The following is a 13,238-nucleotide window of genomic DNA, read 5'->3' on the forward strand; positions in this document are numbered from 1 at the left end:
TTAGTTAAAAATAAAGTAAATAATGAAAATTATTAAAAGTTATTAACGAATTAACAGATTGAAGAAAAATAAAAAACGAAAATGAATAAAAGAAAAAACAGATTTATAAAATAAATAATATAAATGTGAGTGTATATGTGTATGTATGTGTGCTGTGTGTAAATATGTACAAATATGTACATGTGTGTATTTGTATATATATGTATGTATGTGCGTATGTATACGTTTATATGCGTATGTGTATATATATATATATATATATATATATATATATATATATATATATATATATATATATATATGTTTGTATGTGAGTATGTATATGGATGGATGTGTGTTTATGTGTATAAATATATATGCCTATGTCCCAGTGAAAAATAAAACCGCGTCCCACATGGGTTACGCGTGGGTTCCGTGTGGGATTGATGGGATTTACGTGGGACGGATTTTCCCATGTGGTATCAGTATGGAAATTTGTCACCTTAAACCCATGTGGGTAATCCCACATGGGTTACATGTGGGAACCATATGGTATTTACACACATGGGAAATCCCACGTGGGTTTCCTGTGGGATTTGTATGGGAATTAATTTAAAAGCTGGTAACTAAAAAAAAAACTAGAAAAAAAAATTTTTAAATCGACATAGCATTGCGTTACGTTTATATTGTGTGAAAATATTTTATATTAATAGAGAGAATGGCAAGCAAGTATGTAAGTACCACGAATAATGTTTATCTTTCTTTATAGAAAAAAAGATTAAGATATGTTCAAATAGACGTATTATTAGGATAATATAATAGTTATTTGAATTTAGATTTTGAGTTAGTTATTTGCAAACAATTAACTGATGCAAGTTGAAATGTTGTCAAAAACCAATCTTGCATGCATGGGAGTTTCATGAGTTTCAAACCTGCATTTCTTTGTGGGACACTGCAGTGTCCCACAAAGAAATGCAGGTTTGAAACTCGAAGAATTCCCAATTTTCTTTATTAAAAAAAAAAAAAGTAGGATAGAGATGGGTTTCTGTAACTTTTTTTATGCTCCAAAACTTTTAACTTTAGATATAATAAGGTCCTTAAGACTTAAGGGACTTACGAACTACATTGAGGAACAAGTACAGAATATTTACAGAAACTTTTCAATTTTTAGTTTATAGTACCACAGTGTTATTGGGAATAAAATCTCTGGCTCCAGTTTTCAAAGTAATATGATCTAAAGTAATGTTTAAATAAAATAATATGCTTTAAAATGCATATAGTTATACATATAACTCCTGATAGTTAACTATATGTATAACTAGATATACATATAATTTGTTATAAAAACTTATTTTTTAAGGTTATGCTTGAACAAATTAGTACCAATTAATTCAAATTCAAGATTTAGTTAAAGTTCAAGTTAAAGTTCTTATTTATTCATTGTTTTTGCTAATTTTATATTTATTTGTTCAAATTTATCAGTTAGTACTATTTTTTACTACAGTAAGAATGTTTTTCATTGTTGAACGTGATTTTATTAGTAACTTAATTTTATTTTCAATATATTTTGACAACACCCTTTACATTTTAAATGATGACAGCTTTACTTTTCTATTGATGTTAAATTTATTACGTTTCAATAACTCAGATTGAATCTTAACTGAATTATTGTAAGCTTTGTAGGGGTTTGTTGTATATCAAATCGTGTTGTAAATAAAGTAAAAATAATATATATATATATATATATATAATATATATATATATATATATAAATAAATATATATACATATATACATATGTATATATATATATATATACAAATATATATATATATATATATTTATATATATATTTATATATTTATATATATACATATATATATATATATATATATATATATATATATACAAATATATATATATATATATATATATATATACAAATATATATATAATTCATTTTATAAAACAGAGACTGACAACTGATAATTAATGGATGTAAATACAAATTATAAAAATCATGTAAAAAATCATATAAAATATATATTTATATATATATTTATATATTTATATATATACATATATATATATATATATATATATATATATATATATATATATATATATATATACAAATATATATATATATATACAAATATATATATATAATTCATTTTATAAAACAGAGACTGACAACTGATAATTAATGGATGTAAATACAAATTATAAAAATCATGTAAACTTCATTTATTATTTCTAAATACTATATTAATGTTAGTCGACAAAGTTAAAATCAATTTAGAGCATTGTTATTAGTTCTTTTGCGATTCGCACTTCCACTTCTGTCTCTCAAATTTATAAAATAGGTGGTCAAAGCTTGCTCAATAGGTAGGTTATCAGCATAACAATGCTTTTTTCTTACACTTTCTTAAGAGAAATATGGCAAATTGATTACTTATTTTACCTAAATCATAGGGTCATCTATGCATAATGATGTCAGATGATGACCCGTTTATTGAACACCTTCACCCTTTATCAAACTCAGTCAATTTTTTGCCATCTCCCATTGAAAATGATGTCAGTTTTTGTTATCATATTATGATGGTATACCTGAATTGTTAATATAATATAAAAAATGCATATACCATCAATTTTTTTCTGGTTCAATTATACATTTATTCTCAACAGTACTACAGTTTTAAGCAACAAAAGCAAGATGTTTTTAGACCACATTGTTGGTGTAAATACCTCTAAAACCTGCTCATAGCTAGCATATATTGTTTTACTTTTTTTTTAAATTAAGTATGTTACTTTTTTTTTTAATTCAATTTTTTAATTGACATTATTTTGGTCTCAACTTCCCTTCCCCATTGTCAATTATTGTTAAACTCACACTGCCCCTCTATCTACTGGCATCATTTATGGATGATCCCATAGCCTAAATACTATATATATATATATATATATATATATATATATATATATATATATATATATATATATATATATATATATATATATATATATATATATATATATATATATATATATATTCTTTTTACTTTATTTACAACACCATTTGATATACAACAAACCCCTACAAAGCTTACAATAATTCAGTTAAAATTCAATCTGAGTTATTGAAACGTAATAAATTTAACATCAATAGAAAAGTAAAACTGTCATCATTTAAAATGTAAAGGGTGTTGTCAAAATATATTGAAAATAAAATTAAGTTACTAATAAAATCACATTCAACAATGAAAAACATTCTTACTGTAGTAAGAATTAGTACTAGTTAACAAATCTGAACAAATAAATATAAAATAGTGAAAAAACAATGAACAAATAAGAACTTGAACTTGAACTAAATCTTGAATTTGAATTAATTGGTACTAATTTGTTCAAGCATAACCTTAAAAAATAAGTTTATATAATAAATATTATGTATAACTAGTTATACATATAGTTAACTATCAGGAGTTATATGTATAACTGCATGAATTTTAAAGCATTTTATTTAATTTATATATTACTTTAGATCGTATTACTTTGAATACTGGACCCAGAGACTTTATTCCCAATTACACTGTGGTACTCCAGATTAAAAATTGAAAAGTTTCTGTAAATATCCTGTTTTTGTTCCTCAATTTACTTCGTAAGTCCCTAAAGTTTTATGAACTTTATTATATATAAAGTTAAAAGTTTTGGAGCATAAAAAGTTACAGAAACCTCCATATCTCCCTCCTATTTTTTTTTTTTTTTTCAATAAAGAAAATTTGACTTTCAAACCAGCATTTCTTTGTGGGACACTGCAGTGTCCCATGCATGCATGCATGCTTGGTTTTTGACAACATTTGAACTTGCATCAGTCAATTGTTTGCAGATAATATACTCAAGAACTATATTCAAATATCATATGAACATGTTAGAGAATGTTCATACGATATTTGAACATCACAAATTTAATAACACTGTTGTGATATGTTATATAAATAATACCATAATAGATTATGATATGAAAATAAGATAGGATATGAAGGCAATGATCAAAGAATAAATTTACTTATAGAAATTTAGATGTTTGTTTATTAGTTTCAGAATATTATATTATGTGTGACCACAGCCTTCTATAATAACAGGCCTTGACATCGCGCAACAAAGTTGTTAAATTGAAGGCCAATTCCTAAAACTGTGTTTACATTTTCATCTTTTAACATTAGACGAAAGTTTGTGTTCATGCTTTTTTAATAAATCTTTAAAATTTGATTGGTTTATAAATTAGATATTGCAACTTCAAGACGATAATGTTGTAAGGTTCAAGGCGTTACATTGTAAGATAATAGTATTGTCAAACTAACGGTAAGTTTTTTTAATAATTAAAATGCCTTTAAAATGCTGTGTATCTCTTTGCAAGTCGAGCTATCTCAACTACAACAAAAATATCAATTTATACAACTACAATATCAATACTCAACTACAACAAAAATATCAATTTATAAATTCCCGAAGAATCTAGAGGAGAGAAAAAGATGTAGTAAAGCTATCCCAAGAACTGGTTTTATTGTTACAGACTATACAGCAGTATGTCAACTTCATTGGCCAAATGAAGCACCTTTTGAAAGCAAATATGGGAAGCAACGACCTTTAAACCCACCATCTGTTTTTAAAATTTTACGCCTAGTTGTTTAGCTACTCCAGCAAGTTAAGTTAGAAAAACTGTAATTTTAAGCGGTTTTCGAAGCATTTTACGAAATGAGTTAAATGATTTTCTATAAGAGGATGAACTTAAATTTGACGATATTCAATCTTTGTTAAGTGATAATAACGATGTTATTGTTTTCCAGCTTAATAACAAAAGTTTACACATGCAATCAAAAATGTACAAACTTGGTGTTCCATTATTTATTTTAGTAATTTTCAATGATTATTCATTTGTAATTAACCATAATGGCACAACTTGTAATATTTCATCTTTAGCTGTAAACAAATTAAAGTTAATAAAAACAAAATCAGCTTTATTTGAAGCAGTTAGATTTTTAAAAAATAAAGAAAGTTCGCTTCAGTTAAATATTCTATTCGAACACCTTAATGCTATGAGAAAAGTTAATGTTGGTGAAGTTTTATATACTCCAGATATTATATGTAGAGCATATGAGTATTTTGCTATGCGACGAAGTTTATATGATTGTTTGTGTATTGACTACAAGTTGTCAAGTATAAGGACTTTAACAAGATTGACTTCAAAAATAAGCTCAATGGAGGACCTAAGTTTTATAAATAGTATTTTTATGAATTTAAATCCATTGAAAAGAATTTCCATACTACTAATTAATGAGGTCTATGTCAAAGCTTCATTACTTTACTAAAGAGGTGCTTTGTTTGGTCAAGCAGTAAACTACCCTGAAAAGTTAGCTAAAACAATTTTATCATTTATGATTAAATGTCTTTTTGGAGGTCCAGAATTTATATGTAGAGCTCAACCTGTTGCAAATTGTTCCTCTGAATTTCAGTTTTCTCAATGTCAACAAATTGTTCATACGATAAATAATATTAAAAATAGTAAGACATTGGTAATAATTACTGGTGGTAACCGTGTAAATCAAAGATTTTTTGGAATGTGTAAAACAGTTGATAGTAAACCATGGTTAACAAGATCAGGTATATATTTTTTTTATGATTATGTGCATCTCTTAAAATCTATACGAAACAATTGGTTGACAGAAAAGACTGACGAACTTCAATTTTTAAACAATAAAGAACTGGCTTTGGCTAAGTGGAGTAATTTATAAACTTTTCTAAATCACTCCACTTAGCCAAAGCCAGTTCTTTTAATCTAAAACTTTAATTTAAAAACTGAGTGCAATTGTCTTTTTAAACTCTCTAAACTTACTGCTAAATCAGTTTATCCAAAACCAATAGAGAGACAATCTGTAAAGTTTTGTTTGTCTGTTTTTTGTGAAGAAACAGTAGCTGCATTAAGAACGCATCTAGAGATTGAAAATAAAGCATTTGAAGGTACTGCTGTATTTATTGAAAAAATATTTTTTTTTCCGAATGTTGTTAATGTCAAAGCACCTGGTGCTGGCATTCGGTTTAGAAATGAATTATGCGGAGAAATCCACTCAGTTGGTGATCAACAGTTACAACTGCTACGAGATATTGCTGAACTGTCAAATTTTATGAAACCTACAGGTAAGCGTGTAAAACAGCTTACGCTAGATACTAGCAATGCAATAGCGCATTCATGTTATGGCTTTATTGATCTCGTAGAAACTTTGTTGAGTAATGGAGCAAAGTATGTCTTATTAGGTTGGTTTTCAACAGATCCACTTAAAAAAGCTTTTTCTAAGCTTCGACAGGGATCTGGAGGTACTTACTTTATAAACGTTAAATCTGTAATTGAAAAAATTAATAATCAACATACTAAATTGATATTACAACTTGACATTCCTGTTGATGGTATTGATGGTCATACTTGTGACATATGTTTTAGAGATATTTCTACTGATGAAAAAGAACTTCTAGATAATATACATGATCTTGAAAGCTCAGTTAATAAATCTACATTAGTGGCTATAGTTTACATAGCTGGCTATGTGCAAAAAAGCGAAATAAAAATTTATGATGATTCTACCAATTATTATTATAAATATGGAAGTTATCTGTATAGCCTAAACAGAGGCGGACTTGAAATTCCTTCTGATACTCTTGTCTAATGGTCAATATTTTGCTTTTTTTATATATATATATAGAGATGGGTTCAAGGTGCTACTGACCCTTTATGCAGAACATTCTGTGTTACTCAGTTTCAGTTCATTGCTGCTAAATATAGATTTAAAATCACAAAAAAACTGTTAAAGAATTACTCACTAATTACCACTCCCAAAGTACTAAAGCTATCATAATTTATGTGAAAATTAGTTTTGTATTTTATTATGCAATTTACTTGTTATGTTTTTTATTTTCTCATTAGCCTATATGTCTCTCAATATGTTTGGATTTGTAAATATTTACCCTGTTGAGATATATTGATAAAACTTTTTTTTTGCTTGAATCGACTTTTGTTGGTGTTTTTTATTGTTGGTAATTTTTATTGTTGCCATTTTTAGCAAAAAAAATTAAAAATACAGTTATCTTTCTAATATATAGATATATACTTTGTTATAGTTCTGCTTGTTATTGATACTATATAATATTACATAAATTTTCTTAATGAAATTTGAAATACGAAAAATATGATTATCTTTAACAATTTTTTGGTTTTCTTTTTATATTTCCGTCTTTACTAGAGATTATTATTAGAAAGCATAGACTGCCATTACACCCTACCTAATATAAAAATATATCAATATAAGTAAAAGTGAAAGTTTAATCGGCCTTCAGTTTTTACGGCATTTTGCGCGATGTCAAGGCCTGTTATTATAGAAGTCTACATCATTGAAAAAGTAGGTTTTTACATTTTTGTTTTTGTTTTTTTGTTTAACTACTTATCCTTATTGATCACTTTTTTTCAGGATTCTCCTCAGGGGTTCAAGCTCATTACGCATAATATGTGTTCAATTACGCATAATACGTTAGTCATTGTAAGTAATTAATTAGGAAATAATTATTTGTGAAATATTGTAGTCATTAATGACTTCAACCTGGCTAATAATTAAAATTGCTCGACTAATAAGGTTCCTTTCTCTCTCTCTCTCTCTCTCTCTCTCTCTCTCTCTCTCTCTCTCTCTCTCTCTCTCTCTCTACATACATACATACATACATACATACATACATACATACATACATACATACATACATACATACATACATACATACATACATACATACATACATACATAGATATATATATATATATATATATATATATATATATATATATATATATATATATATATATATATATATATATATATATATATATATATATATATAATTGTATTTATATTTTTTTTTAGAAAATGTTTGAAGAAAGTTAGAAGATACTAAAAACCTTGGTATTATACAAGCCGAAGCGATTTAATTAATTCAATTGACAAAAAACGGGGTGTAAATCGCAAAAGAAAAAATAATATTTTTAATATTCGTTTTGGATGTATTGATTAGTAGCATTTATTTTTAAATAAATTCATTTTGCAACACGTTTTTTAATTTTATAAAATTTCGTCATAATAGTTTAAGGTAAATCCCACATAGGTTATAGGTGGAAAACATCACATGTAAAAGATCAAAAATGCTACACGTTTTGAATACCAAATGGGATAAAGTAGCAAATACCAGATTAAGTTAAGCCTCTCTGAAAGCTTCGATGATTAATTTTAAATTACTATTTAAGTAATTTTTAAATTAAAAGAATTTTAAAAATTATCATAGAAGCATTCGGACTTTCATTTGTCTAGTATTGACTACTTTTATACCATTTGGATTAAAATATGTGGCATTTAAGATCTATAACATGTAGTATTTTCCACCTATATCCCATGCAGGATTTACCACATAAAACCCATGTGGAATTTACCATATGAAACCCAGATGGGACAAAATAATAATCCCCATATGGGTTACATATGGTATAAACCCACGCGTATCCCATATGGGATTTACCATATGGAATCCATGTGGGATTTACCATATGAAACCCACATGGGACAAAATAATAATCCCCACATGGGTTACATGTGGAAATATCCACGCGTATCCCATGTGCGCTTTTTCACTGGGGTGTGACATATATGTATGTATGTATGTATGTATGTATGTATGTATGTATGTATGTATGTATGTATGTATGTATGTATGTATGTATGTGTGCGAGTTTAAGTATAGATATATTTAAATATACCATTGTTATTATTATCATTGTTATTATTGTTATTTATACCATTTTTATTTTTATAGTTATTATTAATGTTATTATTATTGTTAACGTTATGATTTTTAAAGTTGTTATTACTTTATTCTTATGTCATTATTCATTATTATTAGGTGTTTACGCATCATTAGTAAATATACTATTTGTAAACATCCTTGAATTATAAAACCATGGAATTCAGAATATATTGATTGATTGAGATTTAATAAAACGATAACAACACAAAAAAAATCAATTTAAATCAAATTACCAATTTAAAATAAAAAAAATAAAAAAAGTTCGAAATGATAATTAAAAAAACAAATTAAAACATAAAAAGAAATCGCTTATAATTTTTCAGCACCTTTTTTTTTTTGGCAAAAATAACAAATGATTATTATTTTTTTTTATTTTGTAGAAGTTTTTGTGTTTGCATTTTCGTTTTGTAGTTTTTGCTTTCATTTTGTAGTTTATGTGTTTGCCTTTTTGTTTGCATAAAGTTTGTTATTATTTGTGCGTTTATAGTCAATTATTTTTATTGTTGTTCTCTGTTTTTCTATTTCACCACATTTTCTACACCTTTCTTTTTTTTGCCAAAAGTAACATAAGTTTTTGTGTTTTGCCTTTTCGTTTGTGTAAAGCTTGTTTTTATTTGAGCTGTTTTGCTAATTATTTTCATTTTTGTTTGCTGTTGTTAGTGAGTTTTTTCATATCTATTTATCTTATTATTTATTTATTTATTTATTTTTTTAATTAATTTAATTCACGTATGCTTTTATTTATTATTATTGCTGTTAATTTTTTTGTTTGTTTATTTTATTTAGGTGTCACTCCAATGACTAACCTAATTTCGTTAAATTATAATTATATTCCACCTAACCTAATTTCGTTAAATTATAAAAAGCTTGTAATTTCTTAACTTTTGGTTGAATAAATTAATAATAAATCCAGTTTTAGCAGCGAGTAAAAAATAATTTAGAACTAGAAAAGCTGCTGATAAATACGGCGTGTTTAAGTTTGTTCTTCATTGGCATATTGGTAAATAGCTATATTGCTAATCAGCCAATTTTTTGTGTGATTTATGTGATTCATAAAATTTTTTGTTTAATTTTAAGTTTTAGTTACCAATTTAACAATATATAGGTTAGGGTTGAGCGGAGGTGTTTTAGAAATATTTTTATTTATTTTAGTTGTAATTTCTTTTTTTGTGGAATATGGGTGTATGGGCTTGCACTTTCTATGGGTATGTTACTTTTTTGAGAGTTTAATATCTGGACATGTCTAAACGATAGATAGTCTTCAATTTTTATTAATTTAAAGCTTTACAACTAACAAATAACTGCTACTTTTTAACTGTCCCGTTTTGACCCACCCACTATATATTATGTATATGTGCGTGTGTGATACCACGAAGATGCTGCGGCAGAGGTTAGCAACAAAGATTTTCCAAATGCATTAGAAAATGATATTGTTGATATTCAAATAGGAATTAACGATTCATGGCAGAACGTGGTCATTTGCTGCTGCCTAAACTAACCGTTAAGTTGTAGACTACTAGGTACTTTCAAAATTTTGTCGTTGGTTTGTTTTGTGGCAAGGTGAGACCAATAAAAGCAGTTATGAACATTTTTAGAAGATACATGTTTGCGACCTCATCATTTTTTTTATGGAATCATTGGCAAAGTACAAAGTACGTTATTCTCATTACATAGGAGACGGGATTACTGAATCATATAAGAATTTTGTAAAGGCAAAGTCATATGATGATTTTGTCACATTAAAGATAGAGTGCGTTGGTCATTTCCAAAAACGCGTAGGCATCCGTTTGCGTCAAATTCGATGTGACTTGAAAGGTAAAAATCTAGATAACATGAAAAATTATTATTATTATTATGTATTTCGCCGATAAGAAAAGTTTACAAGTTTATGCAATACAAATATATAAATACATGGCTGGGGCAAGAAGAAGACAAGTTCTGTCTTATCACCAAGCCCCTTTAAATAAAAATGTCAATAATAAAAATACAAAACAAAGTAACTCGTTAAATAAACGTATATAATAAAAATATATCAGGGAAAAGAGGATTGGCTGATAAATCATTAATAAAATGCAAAACTTTTATGGCATGAGCATTAGGCAAAAGACCTTAGGAGCATGAAACGGAGATCGTAATTTAGCCTTATACAACATGAAAAAATCTGTTTCGGCTGAATTGTGGCGTTGCACCGATATAAGTAGTAGTGAAGATAAACATCAATTTTGACCGTGTACAAAGGAAAGTTATTGCAAGTATTGGCAGGATAATAAAAGTTATAAGCCACTAATTAATCTGCCTCTTGCCATCAAAAATATTCTTATAGACACAGTTATGGAACTACGGTCAGATGTTTTGTTTCCGAGATGCCTCGATCGCGCAACACAAAATCCAAACGAAAAAGTGTCAAAAAACAATTTTGTTACTAAAAACGTACTAGATTTGAATGTTGCTTCAGCTGTAATAAATTACAATGATGTTTTGAGAAGTGTCAAAAGAATTTGAATTACTTGCAGTTCAAGACAAATCGAGAGTAAAGAAGGCGAACTAAAATTCTATTCCTAATCATAAAATGGCTAGGAGGAAAAAGAGATATATAAGGAAGGGATACATTGATAACTTGATGACTGCAAATAGCGAATAGCTCGAATCTTTAGAACCAGATATGCAATTGAATTCAAATTTTCAGTATTGTTTCTTTATAGATAGAACTGCACTACACTACTAGAACTAATCTTTAACTTGTTTCCATTGCGAGTTTACGTATGTGGGTGAGGTGCACCACCCTACCCCACTCAATTTCAAGTTATAGTCGGTTTTTTTACGAATTTAGTCGGCTAGCTGGGTATTTGACACAATTCAATAGGGTAAATTTTTGTTTTGAGGATTTTTTCTTTTTTTAGAAGCCATTCGGTCCTTTTTATTGATTCTTTTTATGGATTCCAATTAAGTTGTCTAAAAATGCAAAATAGTTATTTAATTTATAAAATCTTAAACTGCATGGGTAGGCGATTAGTTTAAGTTTTGCTCCATACTTACTGTATACTTAGCTATCTACACCCATAAAGAATAACAAGTTATTTTTTAACATTGATAAAACTAAATGGATTCTTTTCCATCCTCTTATCAATAAATATAAAATGCCAATTAACATGCCTTTACTTGTTATTGATTATAATCAAATTAAAAAAGTAAAAGTAACGAACATTTAGGTGTCTGTATAGATGAAGATCTTACTTGGAAAAATCACATTAAAAACTTACCAAGTAAAATTTCAAAAAGTATAGGAATATTGTTCAAAGCAAGAAATGTTTTAAATAAACATACTTTAGTACAATCATATCACTCATTTGTTCATTGTGACAAACTATGCAAACATTGCTTGGGGTAGTACAAATGAAAATAAACTTAATCCTCTTTATTGTCACCAGAAGCATTTAGCACGTCTTATATATTTTAAAGACCGTTATTCTCATGCCAAGGCTTTATTATTTTTAATATATATGAGCTTAATATTTTTAATATTCTTTGTTTTATGTTTAAATGTACCCAACTCATCCCCGATTTCTTTTCATAATTTGTATTCATCAAAAAATAATTACATTCTACGCAATGATAATTTTATTAAGCAGCCCATTTTTCAAACAAATCTTTTTAAATTTTGTATTTATTATTGCGGACCATTCTTATGGAATAAAATAGTCTTAAAAAATTTTACTGAGGATTTTATTCAACAAAGTAACTACTTATTTTTTAAACGAAATCTTAAAGAACTCATTTTTACAATCGAAGTTTTAACAATATACTTCTGATATTTTTTAGTGATCTTCCATTTTGCCCTTTATTAAACATGAATTTATAAAAATTATATATGTATTATTAACAACTGTATCTATCCACATATATAATAGATAAAACGCATCTACATATATAATAGATATAACGCGTGCTGTATTTATAACGGAATATTTTAAGTTTCTTACTTCGTTAATTATTTTTTATCTTGTAAATATCTTATAAATTTTAACACGAACATTTCTTAGCGGTACTCGACGACAAGACCGTATTCTTTTATTTTTTAATAACGTTTTTAAAACCGTGTTCTTTTATTTTTTAATAACGATTGTTATATATATATATATATATATATATATATATATATATATATATATAATAACAATCGTTATTAAAAAATAAAAGAACACGGTTTTAAAAACGCTATTAAAAAATAAAAGAATACGGTCTTGTCGTCGAGTACCGCTAAGAAATGTTCGTGTTAAAATTTATATTATATATATATTATATATATATATATATATATATATATATATATATATATATATATATATATATATATATATATATATATAT

At 26.6% G+C, this 13,238-nt stretch overlaps 1 long non-coding RNA gene across 2 annotated transcripts; it reads left to right on the forward strand.

Moving 5' to 3' along the window:
* The first annotated feature begins 463 nt into the window (after positions 1-463).
* Positions 464-8,122, forward strand: LOC136085790 (uncharacterized). Of its 2 annotated transcripts, XR_010641181.1 has the most exons (3): positions 464-712; positions 7,496-7,564; positions 7,940-8,122. It is a non-coding gene; the product is annotated as an uncharacterized LOC136085790 (long non-coding RNA). The 2 variants fall into 2 exon arrangements; XR_010641180.1 differs by lacking the exon at positions 464-712 and having other exon boundaries at positions 7,232-7,564.
* Positions 8,123-13,238: the final 5,116 nt, after the last annotated feature.

Source organism: Hydra vulgaris, chromosome 10 (assembly GCF_038396675.1).
Source record: "Hydra vulgaris chromosome 10, alternate assembly HydraT2T_AEP".
Lineage (NCBI taxonomy): Eukaryota > Metazoa > Cnidaria > Hydrozoa > Anthoathecata > Hydridae > Hydra > Hydra vulgaris.